We start from the raw sequence: 19,306 nt of genomic DNA on the forward strand, positions 1-19,306 counted from the left end.
TGATGAGTCGGATATGTAAGGGTATGGAGCACATCATCATAAACCTAATTAACAAGGATATAGGGAATCTCCAAACTCTAGATCCTATGCAATTTGGTTTTGTGAAAGGTAGACCATGCCTGCTCAACCTGGTTGACTTCTTTGAGTCAGTCACCAGAGCTGTGGATGATGGCAAGGCAGTTCATACAGCCTACCTCGATCTGGACAAGGCCTTTGATACCATTCCCAACTCAAGAATTATTGATAAACTCTCCAAACTAGGCATTAACCCCTATATCAATAGGTGGGTTGCAAATTGGCTTACAGATAGAACCCACAGTGTGAAAGTAGCTGACACCAAGTCAGACTGCCAACCACGAGTGGAGTCCCACAGGGATCGGTCCTGGGTCCTCTCCTGTTTGGTATCTACTTCTCAGTAGTACAGGCCAACACGGAGGGACTCTGGCTGACCAAGTTCGCAGACAACTGCAAGCTGGGAGCCATCATTAACTCCCCCAAGTGATGTAGACATCCTACAGAAAGGCCTCATTGAGACCAATGACTGGTATCGAAACCATGGCATTAAGCTTAATGCCAAAAAATGCGTTGTCATCCCCTTTGGGAAAAACACAGTTCTCTCTAATTACCACATCGATGGAGCCCACTGAGCACTGAAGGCATTATTAGAGACCCGGGGACACAGGTTGACGGCAACCTCTCCTTCGACCACCACATTGCCAATGTGGACAGAAAGTCCTTCTATTTGGCACATCTCATTACCAAGGGTTTTGCATCCAGGAAGAAAGAGGTCATCCTCTCCCTCTACTCTTCCCTCATTAGGCCAATCATCGAGTATAATGCCCCATTTGGCACCTACCTCACTAGACACATGCAACAGCCTGGAAATGCCACAAAAGAAGAGGTACTTTTGTGGCCTTTCCACAAAAGTACCTCACAAAGAGGATCCTAGGCCTTAAACACATGTCCTACATGGACAGACTCAAAAAACTCCAGCTATTCTCTGTCTCATATCATCTACTAAGAGGCAATCTTTGCTTGACTTATAAAGCCGTGTCTGACCCAGCTCTATTAGAAATGGTACACCTAAAGAAATCCCAATCTCTCCGCAACACACGTTCCAGAGACCTCAACTTCATTACCACAATCAACAGAACACACTGGAGGGACAGGTTCATAGCCCACAGACTGCCCATGCTCTGGAACAGACTACCAACACATGTCAGGCAGAGCACCTCACTGGCCCTCTTCAAGAGAAATCTTGACGAGTGGATGGGAAATAGAAAGTTCACCCCAGGGATCACTCCAGTGGCTCTACTTGATAGAGGCACTGGAAACTAACGTCAGGTGGCACACTGCCACGGCTTGTAAATGCTCCAGGGCCATTAGCCTAGTACACACCTATGAACCTAAGAAACTCAGATGACTTTAAAAATTCTGGGATATTTAACTGGCTGAGAAATGAAAAACATAACAAGGCACCCATCCCACTTGAAACCATTTCCGGTTATTATACTACCAAATGCAGTGAGGCGGTAACAGACTTAGATACTTTTGAATATACTATAAGTGAACAAAAGGTGGATGCTGGACACATCGTTGAAAGCACCACAGTAACAGGAGAATCTGTTAATACAGGAAATTATGCTATTGATGTTTTAGCTTCGCAGGTCAGCATACAACTCACCATTCAATTCAAGATCAAGCGAGTGTATACACACATACATAAAGAAGGAGCTGCAAGAGAAATAATCGCATGCAATTACGTCCTGTGACCAGAAGCAAGCCTGCAGTTAAAAGTAACAGCTAGCAAGACTGTAGTCATCTTTCTTCACATACATTTACTGAGAATAAGTTGGCTATTTTTGATAAGGTTTAATGTTTGTTCCATCTCAAGATGGTAATCTGAATGAATCACTTACTTACTGAATTAAGACTTTCTGTATGCAATTTAGATCTAAAGCTACTATATAAAAATGACATTCTTGTTCAAAGTGAAGTTCTTACGAAATCTGGTAATTTTGAAACTATAAATAAACCTACTGTGCATTTTATAAAAAGTGCGAACAACAAATCTACAACTTTACCTTAAAAATAATGGTGAAAAATATTATATTTTAAGTAATTTAGAAGACATAATTATTAAACCTGCTGATAAAGGAGGAATGACAGTAATCACAGATCGAGTAACTTATAATAAAGCTATGGAAGTTATTTTGTTAGACAAAAGTATATTTAACATTGTGGATAGACTGTTTGTTAAAAAATGTTATATACAAAGTTAAATCTATATTATATGACTTAATGATGTAGAATACTATTTCAAACTCAGAAAACGTGAAACTTGTAGAATCTGTTGTTGGACAGATTCTGCAAGTTTTACATTTGCTGGTTTGCCTTTCCAAGTTTATTCGACTATTTCAATCTCAAATGTACAAGTATATGTATATATCTAATCCCACTTTTCCAGTAATATACCTAAGCTACATGAGAGTAGGTATAATCCACCTATGAGAAATGCAGTTTCTGGAAATAAATGGGTTATAGTCACTATCTGAAAATATTTAAAGACACAAAACCTTTTTAGGCTTATACAGAAGTTATATAACACAAATGACATCTTAACTGCTTTGACTGGTCAAATAGTAATGAATTAAGTAGTTTGTTTCTGGTTACTTTAGACATTAAGTCTCCATTTACTCTAACACTGAATGAATATGGGATTCAAGCTATCAGAGAGCATTTATGTACTCACAGCAACTATTTGTGAAAGAAAACAGAAACCATATGCATGTTATTGGGCACTGTATTAAATCTTTACTTTTAATAATGAATACTTCCTTCAAAAATTAACAGTAGCCATGGATACTCCCATGGCTAATACATATATGAATTTAGCACAAGCAAGTTGGGAAGAAGACAACATATACAGGTCTAATTCCATGTACACTAAATATGTAGCCTTCTATACACATTTTGCTGATATCTTCCTTATTCGGACAGGAGAAGAAATCAGGCTACATGAATTTACTGATATGTTACAGAATTCCACTTTTTTTTAACCTTTGATATGAAATTTCTGAATGTTGAAATTAGTGTTTTGGATGTGATTATACATCATAATGGTAATTTTGATACTGGTATTTTATAAGGATGTTCAAACCACTAGATACTTGTATTCGGTTCCCATTCAGAAGCCTGAAACATCATAAGCCTGAAAATCAAAATCCTGAAACCAAAAGCCTGAAAATTCAGAATCCTGAAAACTCAAAATCCTGAAAGCCCAAAATCCTGAAAGACCAAAATCCTGAAACTCAAAATCCTGAAACCACAAATAATGCTAATATGTCACTATAAAGACACTAATATCTACCAACTGACCCTGACCCTAACCCTAACCCTAAGGTCCGTCACTATCGCACACTCACCTGACCCGCGCCCTAACCCTAACTCACTTAAACCGCCCTAACCCTAACTCACTTAAACCGCCCCTAACCCTAACATAAAACCAACCGCACACTTACCTGACCCCAACGCATGACCTAACACCACAGGACTAACAATAGCAAAGCCACAATGACATCAGTATGTCTATTTTGTGTTTTCAGGATTTTGAGTTTCAGGATTTTGGTCTTCCAGGATTTTGGGCTTTCAGGATTTTGAGTTTTCAGGATTCTGAATTTTCAGGCTTTTGGTTTCAGGATTTTGATTTTCAGGCTATGATGTTTCAGGCTTCTGAATGGGAACCTTGTATTCACAGAATATGCATCCTACATATGTGCATAATGGGATTGTAAAAGGTCAGTTGTTAAGGGCAAGTAGATTAAATACCCGTATTGATCAATTTCATAAAGAATTATTGACCATAACTTTTAGTTATGTACTTACCATAACTTTGGATGTATGGGATCCATCTCGCCTACATTCATAACTGATGGGTTCGGAGCCGATCCGTCGGCTCCGACTCAGCCACTATACACTAGAACGAAGTCTCTCATTGGCTGGGCTACCCCTCATCCCATCATGCACCACGCCTGCTTCCCCAGATCTTGTTTGTTCGCTTTCATACATACATACAGGAACAGAACACACACCAATAACTGTAACCAACCAGAGCCCTTCCAGAGGAGAACTTAGCAAGATCAATATTTCCTCCAAATCCAAAAGGTAGGGGGAAGGAGGGTGGGTATGTATGAATGTAGGTGAGATGGATCCCATACATCCAAAGTTATGGTAAGTACATAACTAAAAGATGTAATGGGATCCTATCTCGCCTACATTCATAACTGATGGGACAGCGTCCCTAGCACCTAAAACCCCGGGTGGCTCACTGGAACACACTCCTGAGAACTGCGGAACCAAATGAAGCTCTGCATCGGGAAGCCACATCAACCTTGTAATGAGAAATGAAGGTGTGCGGAGAAGACCAAGTAGCAGCCGCACAAATATCATCTATTGAAACTTTGGAGTGAAAAGCTACAGAGGTGGCCATAGCCCTGGTTGAATGAGCTTTGAGTGGGAAAGGCAACTCTCTGCCTGACTGGGAATAAATGAAAGAGATGCAATCCTTAATCCATTTGGCAATGGTGGTTTTGGCAACTGGTAGACCTAACCTATTCTCCGCAAAGGACACAAACAGTTGGTCAGATTTTCGTGTCTGAGTGGTCCTATCTAAGTAAAAACGCAGTTGCCTGTGAACATCCAACTGGTGGAAGGTATATTCTGCTCTATTAGAGAAATTTGGAAAGAAAACTGGGAGCTCCAATGATTGCTGAATGCATAAAGGGGACGCTACCTTAGGCAAAAAGGATGGATTTAATCTAAGGGAAACTCTGTCTCTGTGAAAATTCAAATAAGGAGGAGAAGAACAGAGAGCCTGAAGCTCCGAAACACACTTAGCAGAAGTTATTGCCACTAGAAAGGCAGTTTTCCACGACAGGAATTTTATATCACAAGTGGCTGCCGGCTCAAAGGGACGGGCAGTTAAAGAGGCCAGAACCAAATTCAAGTCCCAAGGGGGCACGGGATGAACCATAGGAGGCCTGAGGAGCCCGGCTCCCTTAAGAAAGGACTTGCAAAGTCTGTTAGCCATTAAAGAAGGCTCTATAGCAACATGAAAATTAGATATAGCCGCCAGTTGAACTTTAAGTGTGGAGACTGAAGAGTCTGTATGAAATAATGAAGCTAGAAATTCCAAGACCTGCGGAACTGGGGCTGTAAGAGGATCAATGCCTCGCTGCTGGGCCCAACAAACAAACCTTTTCCATTTGCTGGAATATAGCTTAACGGTAGACGGCTTGTGGGAAGAAGACAAGATGTGCATCACTTCCGAAGAAAGAGAAAGATCTCTAACTAAGGATGGAAGTGGAGTAACCAAGCAGCCAGTTGCAATGACTGGAGGGACGGATGAGAGTGTCCCGACTGATTGGACAACAGATCTGGCACTAGGTCCAGAATCCAGGGGCCCTGTAATGCATACTTCTGAAGGAATGGGAACCAAACCTGACGGGGCCAATGTGGGGTGACCAAAATCATGTGGCACCCGACATGAAGAGCCTTCTGAATCACCCTCGGGAGAAGGGGAATCGGGGGGAAGGCATAAAGCAGACCCGGGGGCCAATTGTGGGCTAGAGCGTCCCTGGGAGACTGGCCCTGAGAGGGTGTCAGAGTGAAGAACTCTCTGCACTTCACATTGTTGGGGCTGGCGAACAAGTCGCAACAAGGGAGACCCAATTTGGCGAAGATCTGCGCAGCCACTCTGTTGTTGAGGGACCACTCGTGGGGCAACAGGAGAGTCCTGCTGAGCCTGTCTGCAATCACATTGGCTTTTCCCGGAATGTGCTTGGCTACTAAGAAACGTCGAGAGGCTATGGCCCAGAGCCATACTCTCACGGCCTCCCTGCAAAGGGGGTAGGACCTGGTTCCGCCCTGCTTGTTTATGTGCCAAACTACAGACATGTTGTCGGATAGAATCGCAATAGTACCTTGGGGGAGAGCATGATGAAGTGCCTGTAAAACCAGAAGCACCGCTCTCATTTCCAGGATATTGATGTGAAGGTGCGCCTCGCAATCCTGCCAAGTGCCTTGGACAGACTTGTCCAGATAATGACCCCCCCACCCTATCTGGGAGGTGTCCGTGGTCACTGTGGCAACAGGGGGCTGAAGGGCGAAAGGACGCCCCCGGTCCAGGTTGGACCGACATAGCCACCAACGGAGGTCCCGACGACAACTGTCCGTAATCAGAACTAGGTGGTTCAGAGGAAGTTCTTGGTATGACCATTGAACCGATAATAGCCATTGCAGCACCCGCATGTGCAGCCTGGCTAACGGTACTAGGAGGATAGTTGCAGCCATCGTGCCCAATAACTGAAGAATCTGTCTGGCAGGAACTCGAGATTTGGGTAACAAATTTAGAACTTGTGATTGTAGAACCTGAATTCTCTCTGATGGCAAAAATGCCCGCATCCTTTTTGTGTCTAACTCTGCGCCTATAAAGGTGATACGCTGAGATGGCTGCAGCACAGATTTTTTCTAATTGAAAGTGATTCCTAGCGAGAGACACAAGGTTACTTTGGCCCTCAGCGCTCGAATCAGTAGATGCTTGGAGGTGGCAGTGAGGAGCCAGTCGTCGAGATAGGGAAACACTTGGAATCCTAGACTTCTCAAGTGAGCTGTCACCACTGCCAGACACTTGGTAAACACCCTGGGGGCTGTGGTGAGACCAAAGGGCAGTGCACGAAACTGGAAATGACTGGTTCCTAGGCGGAAGTGTAAATGACCCCTGGACTCTTGACGTATCAAAATGGAACGGGAGAATGGACTGAAAAGTGACCATCCGGAATTTGGACTTCTTCACAAAACGATTTAAAGAGCTTAGGTCCAAAATGGGCCTTACGTCCCCTGTCTTTTTTGGCACCAAAAATAATCTTGAGTAAGTTCCTGATCTGATCTGGTCGGCGGGGACGGGCTGGATGACCCCTTTGCTTAGCAGCTTTGAAACTTCTACGGCTGCCAGATCCCGTTGACTGGGTGGCACGTCCGGGATTCTCCTTGTAGGAGGAGGGGGCTTGAAAAAGGGGATGAGATAGCCTCCGGTTACAATGCGAAGCACCCACTGATCCTTGGTTATCGATTCCCAAGCCTGTGGATGTTTCGCAAAACGACCCCCGACCGGCTCCGGAGAAGCACAGCCGGGCAACATCCTAGGGATGTTGAGGGTAGGAGGAATCACGAAAGGAGTCACGGTCTCCAGAGTTACGGGGGCCTCTGCCACCTCTAGGGCGGAGTCTTCCTGAATCCCCCCCCCGCCTCTGGAGGGGGGATCACTCGGTGGAGTAGAGAAGAACTTTTGGGATTTCCTGAACCACATTTTCCCTCCTCTCTGGGCCTTGGGATAAGGTCTAGAGGGAGCGGAAAAACGGGCCCCAATGGCAGTCAAGGTCTTGCCCTCCTGCTTGCACCGAGTAAGTGTGTCCTTCACCTTGGGTCCAAACAAAGAAGACCCATCAAAGGGGGCGTCGGCGAAGGAAGACTTAAAGGCCTCCGCGAGTGGACACAAGCGTAACCAGGCTTGTCTCCTAAGAGCCACTCCTGTGCCCGCTGCTCTACTCGCCCCTTCGGCTGCATAGGAAATGAGCCTCAAGGACGAGTTGACAATAGAAGACAGGGTAGTCATCTGGGCGCCTACGGTCTGTGCTAACGCCTCAGGAAGGTTACCCGCAAGGGACTCTCCTAACTCCTTGAGGAGGTCCCTTTGGAGTCTCGTAAAATGACAGAGATAGTTCAGCGACCGCAGAGTAAAGGTCGCTGAAGAAAGGGTACGCTTCCCGTACCTATCCATGCTCCTAGAATCCTTATTAGGAGGATGAATAGACATTGAAGCCTCTGCCACGTCCTGCTGAGGGGCAGATGCCACCACCATAGCATCAACTGCAACACCCTTAGTGAGGAATTCCTTCTGGGGAAGGGCTGAAGGAAACTTATTGGGCCTGGCAGGCACCGGTTCCGCCGTATCAGGATGTTCCCACACCCTCCGAGAGCTTAGATCCAATAACTCGTCGAAGGGTGGAGACACCCAGGAGGAGGAGGGCTGGGCCCCGAAGGCCTTGAGGAAAACTGACTCCTCAGCGGTAGGGGCTTTGGATTGCCAATCGCCTCTCTGTCTCAAGATCTCAAGGATATCCGAGGATGATTTAGGGGACCCCTCCGCATCATCGAGGTCAGTATCTGAAGTGACAGATTCATCTTGGGAATCAACGTGCTTCCTCTTACACAGTTTCTTCCTTGGGGGTTCATCCGAAGCAGATTCAGAAGGACCCCCCCGGAAGAAGGGAACCCTCCAAGGGGGTATTCTCAGGCCCTGGGGCCCCACTGTCGTGGGAAAGAACGTCTCCAGAGGCACCAGTACCCAAAACTTGGGACGGTGAGGTAGAAACCTGCTGAACCAGCAAGGTCATGGCCAGCGCACTCCTCATGGCCTCAAAAGCAGGACCTCCAGACTCTGCAGAGGGCACTTGCTGAGAGACCACAGCGGTACCGGGAATACCTGCAGCCGATGCTCCGAGGGGAAGACTGGGCATCGAAGAGGCGAGCTCCACAGTGTTGCCCTCGGCCCCCGCCGAGGAAGACCCGGTACCAAACCCTGACACCGAGGACAGGGTAGGAATGAAGGTCGGAGCAGAGAAACTCCGAGGGGGTCCCTGCTCCAACTGGACGATTCTGCTGCATTCTACCTGCACCGACTCCAACGGCTCCAAGGGGGTCGGAGGAGGAATCAAATGCATGGGATGTGGAATCGGCTCCGAAGCCACGTGGGCTGGAGCCGAGATCATTTTAGTAAAAACCGGGGACTGGAACAGCCTCTGGATAACCGTATCCAAATCCGAATCCGACAACCTAGAGGATTTGAGGAAACAGATTGGGGCCGAGAAGACTTCTGCCTCGGCTCCGATAAAGCAGGGGATCAGCCACGAAAGGGTTCCAGCACTATCGGACCCGAGACTGGGACCGTTTGCAACAGTGTCGGCACCGAAGGAGGCTCCGGAGACGAGGGGGGAGAGTCTGAGCTGCACACCTCCAACGGCTCCGAGACCAAAGGAGCCGAAGTAGGTAATTGGCCTCTCGATGCACTAACCTGCGGCTCCGACACCAATGGAGCCGAGGGAAGAAGCACCGAGGCAGACCCTTCAGCCATCGGCTCCGAAGCCAATGGAGCCGAGGAAGAAGAAGTCGACCCTTGTTTCTTAGCTGTCGGGTCCGACGGACTGGTCGGAGCCGACGATCTATGCTTCTTGGGTGTCGGGCCTGACGGACTGGTCGGAGCAGACGATCTCTTCTTTTTAGAAGCTGGAGATGAAGCCAAAGCTTCCTAAACTGAAGGCTTAATCAGACCTCTAAGTATCAGCTTGTTTTTTCTCTCCTGGAGAACCCTGGAGGAAAAAGCGTGACACACACTGCAAGTATCCTGTAAATGTTTAGGCCCTAAACAGTACACGCAGACAGCATGGCTGTCTGTAATAGACATTTTATAACTACATTTAGCACACTTTTTGAACCCTGATTTTTGCTCCTTAGACATTTTCAGTAGACAAAACAGGTAACTGATAGCTAGAAAAAAACAGTAACTAATGTATGGGCTAAAGCCCACTAACTTAAACGGGCTTAGCCCGACACAACAGGTCAAAAACACAGAGAAAGGAACTACGTGGGCTAAAGCCCTCTAACTTAAACGTGCTTAGCCCGAAAACTATTTCAGTCACACCACAAGAAAATTAGATAAACCTACAATAAGGGCAAAGGCCCTCTAACTTAAACAGGCCTTGCCCAGTACACTAGTAGCGCGAAAAAGAAGAAAATTTAATTTTACACCAAACTGACCACAAACGCTCACAAAGCTGTTAAAACAGCTGTTTGTTTAAATTATGACAGAAACCCTAGTCCAAAAAGACCAAAAGGTCAAGAAAAAAAACACTTAGCTCCAGACAAGTCGAGACCACGTCCGGCTTGAAAAGTGGCAAACGAGATCTGGGGAAGCAGGCGTGGTGCATGATGGGATAAGGGGTAGCCCAGCCAATGAGAGACTTCATTCTAGTGTATAGTGGCCGAGTCGGAGCCGACGGATCGGCTCCGAACCCATCAGTTATGAATGTAGGCGAGATGGGATCCCATTACATCTGATGATTTTCAAGAAAGGAGATATGACAAACTTTTAGAGTATAATCAAGCGTACATATTATCAGAATGCGACAGGACTGGAAAACCACTTTTCTCAAACAGGAATATAACAAGAATAGTAAGATGAATGGCAGTAAATTTGGGTATATTATGAAATATAACAGACGAGTCAATCAATTTAAATGTATTACTCAAAATGATTGGTCTACATTTCAATCAGATTCTGATGTTGCTAATGTTATAGGAATAAAACCCAATTTAGTTTATAAAAATAAGAATTTAAAAAAGAAGTTATGTACTCACCATAACGTCCCATGTATGTAGTCCATCTCACCGAACATTGTGTGTGGTTTTGTGTGGTTTGGAGCCGATCCTTGGCTCCGACTCGGCCGCTTTTAGAAAGCCTGAAAACTTCTGATTGGCTCGTGGCTAAGAGTTATCTCATGGTGCATGAGCACATTCCCCAGATCTTGTTTGTTACTAGTCTATATCAGGATAAGACAGAAAGAGGGCAAAGGTCTGGAAGAATAAACTGTAATAAAGGCGCCCTCTATGGCATAAACCACTGTAGAAAAAACTGCTTCCAGATCCTCCAGGAAGGGGGCTGGTGGGTGGGTTTGTAATAATGTTCAGCGAGATGGACTACATACATGGAACGTTATGGTGAGTACATAACTTCTTTATGTGATGTAGTCCTATCTCTTCTCCATTATTACGTGTGGGACAGCGTCCCTAGCATTTTGAGTGGGTGGCTCACTGGAAAATACTCCGGAGTACCGTGGAACCAAACGAGAGACTACCCCTGGAAGTTAAATCCAATTTATAATGGGAAATGAAGGTATGAGGGATAGCCCATGTTGCTGCTGCACATACATTATCAATAGGCGTCCTGGCTTGGAAGGCAGCAGAAGTAGAAAATGACCTGGTAGAATGCGCTTTGACTTTAATGGGTAACTCCTTTCCCTCAGAACTGTAAATGAAAGAGATACAATTAGAGATCCAGTTTGATAGTGTGACCTTAGAAACTGGCAAACCCATTCTTGTCGCAGCAAAAGAAACGAATAGCTGCTCTGATTTTCAAAATCCTTTGGTTCTGAGGATATAGAAATGCAGTTGCCTATGCACATCCAATTGATGAAATCTATACTCTGCTTTATTGGTGTGATTAGGGAAGAACACTGGCAATTCGATTGTTTGGTTTAAGTGAAAATGAGAACAGACTTTAGGGATAAAAGAAGGAATGGTCCGGAGAGAAACCCTATCTTTGTGAAAAATTAAATATGGAGGTTTAACTGATAAGGCTTGTAGTTCAGAAAGTCGTCTGGCTGAGGTTATTGCCACCAGAAAAAGAGTCTTCCAAGACAGGAATTTCAATTGACAACTATGGGCTGGTTCAAAGGGTGGCAAAGTAAGTCTAGAAAGGACTAGATTTAGATCCCAGGGAGGAATGGGGTCTTGAACAGGAGGTCTTAACACCATGGAACCCTTAAGAAAAGATCTGTACAGTTTGTGAGACATAAGGCTCGAATCATTAATCCCCACATGAAAATTGGATATTGCTGCTAGCTGAACTCGGACAGTAGCAACTGCTGAACCCTGGTGAAAGAGTTCTGAAAGGAACTCTAAGACAATAGGAATGGGAGCTGTAAATGGATTAACTTCTCTGTTATGTGCCCATATAGAAAATCTCTTCCATTTACTGTGATACAATTTTCTAGTCGAAGTCTTATGAGAAGAGGTAATGATATGGGTTACAGCTGGAGACAGATCATGAAGCCTGACTAGTGACGGAACTGGAGCAGCCATGCTGTCAGTTTGAGTGTGTGGAGACTGGAATGAAGAGAACCTGACATGTGTCAAGAGGTCTGGCACTGGGTCCAGAGTCCATGGATAGTCTAACAGGTGAGGCTCAAGAAAAGGGAACCAAATCTGATGAGGCCAGTAAGGAGTGATGAGGATCATCTTGCTTCTCAACAACATTGCTTTCTGTATGACCTTGGGAATGAGTGGAAAAGGAGGAAAAGCATAAAGGAGTCCTGGGGGCCAATCGTGGATGAGTGCATCTCTTGGAGACTCTCCCGGAGGGGGATGAGGGAGAAAAAAGGTGCTGCATTTGATGTTGATGGGGCTGGCAAAGAGATCGCAGCAGGGTTGTCCCCATTTGTGGAAAATCAGGCGGGCTACTTTCTGGTTCAAAGATCATTCGTGAGGTAACAATATTGCCCTGCTTAGCTTGTCCACTATCACGCTGGATGTCCCTGGGATGTGCGTTGCAATGAGAAAGCATTGGGAAGAAATCGCCCAGTTCCAAATTCGCAGGGCCTCTCAACATAAAGGGTATGATCTGGTTCCCTCGTGTTTGTTTAGACACCAAACCACCGACATGTTGTCTGTCTGGATGCCCATCGTCCCTAGTGGGAGAAAGTCGTGAAGTGCTTGCAACACTAGAAGCACCGCTCTCATCTCTAGGACACTGATATGCAGATGGGCCTCTTGATCTTGCCATATGCCTTGGACAGTCCTGCCTAGACAATTGCCCTCCCCCACCCTATCTGAGAGGCATCCGTGGTCACAGTGGCAATGGGTTGGTGAGGTACAAACTGAGTCCCTGTGGTAAGATGAACTGACTGAATCCACCAGTGGAGATCCTTTTTGCATGAATCTGTGATCAGTATCTGGTGATGCAGAGGCAACTGCTGAAAGGACCACTGGGATGACAGGAGCCATTGGAGTACCTTCATATGCAGTCTTTGGTACCAAGGTTATGGTTGACGCCATTGTTCCAAGAAGCTGCAACACCACCTTTGCTTTGACTCTTCGAAGAGAAAGTATCCTGTAAATTTGCTGTGCAAGATTCTGTATTCTGTCTGTAGGTAGTCTGGCTATCATAGAAACCGTGTCTATGCTTGCTCCTATAAAGGTTACATCTCTGAATTGAACTAGACGATGCCTGGTGGTGGCGGTCAGGAGCCAATCGTCCAGATATGGAAAGACTTGGATTCCCTGACATCTCAAATGAGCTGCCACTACTGCCATGCATTTGGTGAACACCCGGGGGGGGGCTGTGGTGAGACCAAAGGGCAGTAGCCAAAACTGGTAATGATTGGTTCCCAGCCGGAAGCATAAATAACTCCTTGATGCTTTGTCCATCATTATGTGGTAGTAGGCATCCTGGAGATCTATTGAGCACATCCAGCTGTCTTTCCCTAGCAGAGGGAGTATGGATTATAGAGTGACCATTCGGAACTTGGACTTCTTTACATACTTGTTTAACCTGCTGAGGTCTAAGATGGGTCTCCAGTCTCCTGTTCTTTTTGGAACTAAAAAGAACCTGGAGTATGTTCTGAATCCTGTCTGGTCTACTGGGACCTTTTGGATGACTCTTTTTAATAGCAGCTTTTCTATCTCTATAGCTGCTTGATCCCTGTGATTGGGTGGTACATCTGGGATCTTTCTGGGAGGGCGTGGTGAAAGGGAAAAGGGTATAGAGTAACCTCTGGTGATAATGTCTTGTACCCACACTTGTCTCAAGTGAGATTTAGCCAGGCTTCTGGGTATAAGGACAGGCGACCCCCGACCGGCTTCAGAGACACACAATCGGGTTCTAAACCAGGAACGCGGATAGGGACGGTCAAGAAAGGAATCGCAACCTCCCTGATTTTGTGGGCCTCCCCTGTCTCTAGGGAGACGTCTACCATTAGTTCCTCCTCCCCTGCCACTGAAGGAGGAATCACCCCGTGTATCCGGGAAAGGTCTCTGTGATTTCCTGAACCACATTTTACCGCTCTTCTGACCTTTAGGGTAAGGTCTAGAAGGAATGGTAAAATGGACTCCCACGGCAGAGAGAGTCTTTCCTTCCTGTTCACACCTGGTAAGGGTATCTTTCACCTTGGGTCCAAAAAGAGAGGATCCGTCCACAGGGGCATTAGTGAATGTAGACTTGAAAGGCTCAGCAAAGTTCCATAGACGCATCCAGGAGTGTCTTCTTAAGGAGACTCCTGAACCTGCCGCCCTACGCGCACCATCAGCTGCATACGAGATCAGCCGTATGGAGGAGTTAATAATGGATGTTAGGGTAGCAAACTGACTAGACACTGTAGATGGGACTGCTTCAGTAGAGATACCCTGAAGGGTATCTCCTAACTCCTTTATGAGATCTCTCTGAAGTCTCGTAAAGTGTGACAGATAGTTCAGAGATCGGAGTGTAAAAGCTGCTGAAGAGAAGATACGCTTTCCGTACCTATCCATTTTTCCGGATTCCTTATTGGGCGGATGGATAGAAGTAGTAGTAACTGCTAGTTCCTTCTTAGTGGCCGCTGCCACCACCATGGCATCCACAGGTAAGCCCTTGTATAAAAATTCTTTGTCTAGAAGGGTGGAAAGAAATTTATTTGGCCTCCTGGGGATCAGTTCCACGGCATCAGGAGTCTGCCATGCTTTCCGACTCACAAGATCCAGTAATTCATCAAATGGGGGAGACTCCCATGAAGCTGAGGGTTGAGACACGAAAGCCTTCAGGTACACTGACTCCTCATTAGATGGGGTAATGGTGGGCCAGCCGCCTCTCTGCCTGAGGATCTCCAAAATGTCTGCAAAGGAGACATCTTCAGAGGACGACTTAGGGGACCCCTCTGACCCATCGAGGTCAGAGTCAGATGTGAGAGACTCATCAGGGGAGTCTACATGCTTCCTCTTACATGATCTCTTCCGAGGGGGCTCCTCAGCAGGGTCCTCTGGGGAGGTCTCGGACGATCGGGGGCCACCCAAATGGGGGTCCTGAGGTTGTAGGTCTCTGCCATCCTGGGGGAGAGAGGATGCTGAGACTGTAGTCGGCGCTTGAGGGAGTATAGCATCGGTACTTCTATGTAGGGCGGATGAACTATCCAACATGCTCCTCATCTTGACAAGATCGATTCCTCCAGCTCCGAAGAGAGCGTAGGTACCGATGGCTCCAAAAGGATAGGCTCACTCGGGCCGAAGCACCAAGAGGGAGGCTCGGCACCGAAGTTGTTCGGTGCCAAGTGTCCCCCTCGGGGCTGGCTGAAGAGCTTCGGAATCTAGACACTTTGGACGGTGTCGAGAGTGTCAGAGTGGAACTCTGCTCCGAGACAACAACACGGGGTACTGGAGCCGAGGACACCACTGTAGTCGGTACCAGTAATATCCACTCCAAAGGCCACATCTGGGTTGGAGGAGGAATGAGAGCAGGATCGGTAGCAGGAGTCGGCTCAGAGTCCGAATGGGTTGGAGCCGACAAAAATTTTGGCAAGGTCGATGACTTCAGGAGTCTGAGCACCACTCTCTCGATGTCTTCTTCAGATAGACTCCTGGAGGATCTGGAGGACAGTGTGAGAGACTTCGTTCTCTGCAATATAATTGATTTTAGAGTAGGGGAGACCGGTGAAATATCCGTTGACCGGCTCCAAAGAGGACTGCTAGTGACTGGCGCCGAAACACTTGGTGCCGATACTGCAGGGTCTATGTCCAAAATCTCAACCAGTCCCAAAGACTGTGAAGCTGAAGATAGACCAACTCAGATTCTGGTAACTTCTGTGGAGGTTCAGAGGCAGAAGTTGGGGTCGGAGAACGCTGTTTAGTGATCTTGCCCTTATCCTTCCTGAATGAATGCGACCTAGCAGAGGAGGAAGAACTGGCTAGGTCTTCCTCGAAGGAAGGCTTCAACATGCCTTTCAAAATCAGCTTATTCTTCCGTTCCTGGAGTACTCTAGGGCTGAAAGAATGGCAGAAACGACAAGTTTCTTGTAGATGTATGGCCCCTTAGCAGTACACACAGACGCTATGTCCATTGGTGTTGGACATTTTTTGCGAACATTTAATACACTTTTTAAAGCCTGACTGTTTGTGTTCTTTAGGTTCCTTAGACATAATGACAGCAGAGGAAAGCCAACACACTCACACAACAAGAGAGGAACCAGATCCTCTAACTAAGCAGATCTAGCCCCATCTCCCACAAAATAATAATAATAAAAAAAAAAACAAACTCCCAATAAGCAGTAATAAAAATAAAAAGGAATCACTTAGCAACAGCCAACCAAAAGAAGCTTCCGACTGAAGATGCGGCAAACGAGATCTGGGGAATGTGCTCATGCACCATGGGATACCTCCTAGCCACGAGCCAATCAGATGTTTCCAGGCTTTCTAAAAGCGGTCGAGTCCACACAGAACCACACGTAATAATGGAGGCGAGACAGGACTACATAACATCAAACATTGTTATAAAGACCATATTCTCATGAAAACAGGACAATAAATGTGAAATATGAGACATAGCCTTTTATAATTGTCAGTTTTGTATGTACATTAATTATGACACTAAATGTGTACATTTTTTAAACAGTTTATACTTAAAGCCTCGGCTACATGTAACACAGGGAATTTAGTATATCTAGCTAGCTGCACACAGTGTATTTGTTTCTGTGCAGGTAAGACGAATTGTACATTTCACATTTATCCAAAATGAGGAGGAATATTAAAACTAATGTTCTGTATAAACTTACTGCAGTATGTAATGAGGGGCATATGCTACAACAGAGGATAAATAAAAATTAGTGTGGGGTGGTGTAGTTGCACTAACAGAATATATTGAATATAAGTGGATCAGCTATTTTAGAGCTGACCATGAACCACACCTTAATGCTATTAGTAGTATTAAATCAGTTTTAAAGATTAAAACAAAATTTTTTAAGTAACGTTTTGGGTTAACTATCTTTAAATAACTGATGAACTTTGAATCTTAAATGATTAATTAGATAACTGTTGTAATTAGTTAATTTTTTTTGCTGGCGAGTGTGTGTGTGTGTGTATATATATATAGATATATGGTTCCCCTTCACAATCTCGAATTACTGAATGCTCAAAATTCAGTAACTCGAGACTGTAAAGTCGAAACAACAAAAATCCTAAAACCCATAAGCACGAAAACAAAAAAATCCAAACATACAGAACACATACACCACACAACATGCACACCATACAACCCACATCACATAAACTACAAGCCATGCATGCAGGGGGGGTAAGCCCCCCTGCACCCCCCCTACTTATATATTCTAACTCCGAGATCGCACAAATATACAAAATAAAAAACAGCACACAGACATTTTACACTGCCTCGCACACACACAAATACAGACACATCCAACACTCACACTCATACTCCCACCTCCCTACCCTAACCCACACACACAACTTACAAAACACACACATACACTCACTTACCTTCACTTCCATAAAACATCCCGGACTCACACACTTCCCATCCCGTAGCCGACATGCAGAAGCGCAAATTCAAGATATTTGAATTTGCGCTTATGGGTTTTCGACTTTACAGTCTCGAGTTACTGAATTTCGAGCATTCAGTAATTCGAGATTGTGAAGGGGAACCATATATATATATATATATATATATATATATATATATATATATCTATATAGGTATGTATATATGGGATCCGGACACATGCTCGACTAGCATATTTCCGAATCACAAAAGATCGAACACACATACACGAAAGTGCTTAACATCGACAAGCGCTTCCGTGTATATGTGCCTGTTTCGTAGATCGGACTACAGTGTGGGTAAGGGAAAATGCCCTTTTCCCCACTGTAGTGCAATCTCTGAGTGAGAATAATAAAGTAGGAGGGGGGGGGGGAGCCCTCCTGCAGAAACGTAGATTTTTTTTTTAACTACACATATACAGAAGTGCTTTTCGATGTTTAGCACTTTCATGTATGTGTTAGATGATTTGTGATTCGGACATATGCTAGTCGAGCATGTGTCCTAGACCCATATATATATATATATATATATATATATATATATATATATATATATATATATATCTATATATGAATTTAAGTGTATACTTTATTATACTGATGAAGAACTTGATGCTTGAAAGCTTTGTGCATTAAATTAGTTTTTTATCTTATTATTTGGTAGTTGGCTCTTCTTTTTGCCTTTTGTCTACTTTGAATATCTGACATTTCAAAGCAATATCATACACCCAACTTGGTTCCTGCATCCCAAAACAGTTATGGTATAATGGAAGGAATTAATGACAGTAGACACGATCATCATATGAGTTGTGTTATTTGGTTACAATCCTTGGTTTCCTAGTTTTATTGACTTTTGACAGTGTGCTTATTATTAGGTTGTGAATAAAGTGGAGAATATGAAATATACCAGTTTAATGTTTTTATCTTAAGTCTGAATACATTTTTAATTTAGCTTGTTTTTTTCTAAGCGCACAAGTGTAAAATACAATATGTTGGGCTATAAAAGTGTTCTTCTGCCTCACAGTGTAGATAAGTACGGCAAACAGCTGCTTTCTGTAGTGCAGGGTTCGATTCCGTCAGCCTTCACTTGTCTACTTTGTGATTTTAAGCAAGTCACCTCACAAGACAAAGGTCCCGGTCTACCCTTGAAAAACGATAACCTGTATTCAGTGTGATGTTCCAGGCTGTTGGGAATTATGTTACAGTGTCTATGAATATTTTGCACCCTTTACATAACTGATAATGACTGCTTCAGTATGAGCTACTTGACTGAGAATCCCAGCACATCTTTTAAAGGTTAATGACTTGTCATACATAGTTTCAATACATCTGAGTTTCAAAGGCAGAGAAGTGTAACTGCTGCCCATGCCAAGAATGTTTTCAGTGGAAGAGGTTTTTTTTTTATTTAGCAAGTGGTTCTCTGTATTTTGTTCTGTATATTTTGAAATAAGTTTTAAATTAATTTCAAATGTTTGTAATCACTGTAAATGTAAAGAAGAAAATAATGTGCATAATCACTATTTTGAGCAGTGTTTTATGGTAAATTGGGGAGATACAGCCAATTAACAGGATACTAGTACGACTGCGTAGACTTCACTCCATTACCGGTACCAAGAGACCATGATCCAGATCTGACAGAAAAATGCACCAAAGATGTAACAATGCTGACAGAAATCTGAAGGCAATCTTCATAATTTAAGAGTAAAATAAAACTGCACAAGAGTATAAATGGGACCTTTTACCAAGGCTGCCATTTACCAAAAAAACAACAAAATATTCACATTGCAAGCATTAAAGATCAGACATTCTTCTTCACAAAGTGCAGGAAAACAATACT

At 44.6% G+C, this 19,306-nt stretch overlaps 1 protein-coding gene across 1 annotated transcript in view; it reads right to left on the reverse strand.

Moving 5' to 3' along the window:
* Nucleotides 1–19,306, reverse strand: part of LOC122799218 — a 1,108,404-nt gene that overhangs the window by 70,322 nt on the left and 1,018,776 nt on the right. The window lies entirely within an intron of this gene.

The sequence above is a fragment of the Protopterus annectens genome, chromosome 4.part0, assembly GCF_019279795.1.
Source record: "Protopterus annectens isolate FY-2018-M chromosome 4.part0, PAN1.0, whole genome shotgun sequence".
NCBI classification, from domain to species: Eukaryota; Metazoa; Chordata; order Ceratodontiformes; family Protopteridae; genus Protopterus; species Protopterus annectens.